This window comes from Erinaceus europaeus, chromosome 12 (genome assembly GCF_950295315.1).
Source record: "Erinaceus europaeus chromosome 12, mEriEur2.1, whole genome shotgun sequence".
NCBI lineage: Eukaryota > Metazoa > Chordata > Mammalia > Eulipotyphla > Erinaceidae > Erinaceus > Erinaceus europaeus.
The window spans coordinates 73,967,745-73,970,397 of NC_080173.1; positions in this window are offsets into that span (position 1 = coordinate 73,967,745).

Here is a 2,653-nt window from a genome sequence, read left to right on the forward strand (position 1 = left end):
TATAATCTATAAGAAACTGCTGACCTCATAGTCCTAGAAATATTGAGCAAGTGACTTAAAAAAAAAATTCGGGAATCGGTCAGTAAAGCAGCGGTTTAAACCCACATGGCGTGAAGTGCAAGGACCGGCATAAGGATCCTGTTTCAGCCCCTGGCTCCCCACCTGTAGGGGAGTCGCTTCACAAGTGGTGAAGCAGGTCTGCAGGTGTCTTTCTCTCCCCCTCTCTGTCTTCCCCTCCTCTCTCCATTTCTCTCTGTCCTATCCAATAACGACATCAATGACAATAACAATAATAATAAGTACAACAATAATAAAAAAGGGGCAACAAAAGGGAAAATAAAAAAATAAAAATAATAATAAAATTGTCGGGAGTAGGGCGGTAGTGCAGCGGGTTAAGCTCACGTGGCACAAGCGCAAGGTCCAGCTTAAGGATTCCTGTTCGAGCCCCCCCCACACACACACACCTGCAGGGAAGTCGCTTCACAAGTAGTGAAGCAGGTCTGCAGGTGTCTTTCTCGCCTCATCTCTATCTTCCCCTCCGCTCTCCATTTCTCTCTGTCTTATCCAACAATGACGACATCAATAACAACAACAATAATAACTACAACAATAAAACAAGGGCAACAAAAGGAATAAATTAATAAATAAATATTAAAAAAGACTTTAAAAATAATAAAATTTTCATGCACTTATTACTTAGGCCTAGTTAAACTCCCATTCTTCTACTGGATATGACCATACTAAGCTTACTCTAGTGTCATCCTCACTCTCACTGTTAACACAGGCCGCAAAGGTTTTCCTATTACAAAGAAATTCATTTTAATTTATATCCATGATTTTCTTCCATTTCCTTCACAATCTACAGCTGAGGAAAGCAAGAAATGATGAAGTCCAAGTGAACCCTTGGTTTTGAGCTCATCCAGGTAAAAGGTGAAGTGGAACATGATTAATTGTTAAGCCTATTCTGCTTTCATAAATCTTGCAGAGGCTCAAGGTGCTATGAGTGTCAAAGTAAACAGGTCTAGCAAGAATTCCTTCTTTGGTTTCTTTCTTTTTTTTCCTTTCATCATCTTCAGAATTAAAAAAGAACTAAGCCATGTAGTTATTATTTTATGCACAGTAATTATACCAGCAATGTCACCTCAAAGCTGAGATTTCTTTTTTTTTCTTAATATTATATTTATTTATTAATGAGAAAGATCGGAGGAGAGAGAGAAAGAACTAGACATCACTCTGGTACATGTGCTGCCAGGGATTGAACTCAAGACCTCATGCCTGAGAGTCCAATGTTTTATCTACTGTGTCACTTCCTGGACTACTCAAACCTAAGATTTCTAGTGTTTCACTTGGACATCTGAATTGCTTGGGTAAATACATGAAGAGGATCTATTTCAATCATTTCCAAACTTCTCAATATAAAGATTTATTTTCTTTCTCAAAGAAAGTTTTGACACATACTCAGAACCATATTTTTTAAAATTTTAATTAATTAATTTTTAAACACAAGCGCACTGCTCAGCTCTGGTTTATGGTGATGCTGGTGATTGAACCTAAGACCTTAGAGCCTCAGACTTGCAAGTCTTTTTAAAAAATAATTTATTTATTCATTTTCCCTTTTTGTTGCCCTTGTTGTTTTTATTGTTGTAGTTATTATTGTTGTTGTTATTGATGTCATCGTTGTTGGATAGAACACAGAGAAAAGGAGAGAGGAGGGGAAGACAGAGAGGGGGAGAGAAAGATAGACACTTGCAGACTTGCTTCATCGATTGTGAAGCGACCCCCCTGCAGGTGGGGAGCGGGAGGCTTGAACTGGGATCCTTTTGCCAGTCCTTGTGCTTTGTGCCACGTGTGCTTCACCCAGACTTGAAAGTCTTTTGCATAATGATTATGCTGTCTCCCCAGCCCTATTTTTAAAATTTATTTATTCATGAGAAGTGATAGAAGAGAAAGAACCAGACATCACTCTGGTACATGTGCTGCTGGGGATTGAACTCAGGATGTCATGCTTGAGAGTCCAATGCCTTTTCCATTGCACCACCTCCCAGACCACTCCAGCCCTATTTTTCATTTAAAATTTTTTTTTCTTTTTTATTAGCTTTATGCTAAAAATTGAAAGGACAGGGGAAATAGAGAGGGAGAGACACCTGCAGCACTGCTCTATCACTTGTAAAGCTTTCCCCATGAAGGTGGACTGTTTTTCATTTTATATAATTACTACCAGAGTTATTGCTGGGGCTCCATGCTGACATTACGAATCCACCACTCCCTGTAGCCTTTTCTTCCTATTCTCCTCATTCTCCTTCTTCTTCTTTCTCCCTTTTCTTTTCCCTTTTCCCATCTCCTTTTTATTACATAGGACAGATAGAAATGGAGAAAGGAAGGAGGAGATACAGAGGGAGAGACAGACACCTGCAGACCTGCTTTACCACAAGTGAAATTTCCCTCTGCAGGTGGGGAGTGGGGGGCTCAAACCCAGGTCTTTACTCATGGTAAATTGTGCACTCAGATAGGTTCAGTACCACCCCCTCCTTTTTTTTTTTCTTCAATACCAGAGTACTACTGATTTCTGGTTTATAAGGTTGTGCAGAGTATGAGATTAAATCTGAATTTTTTTTTTTTTTTAAACCAGAGCACTGCTTAGCTCTGGCTTATG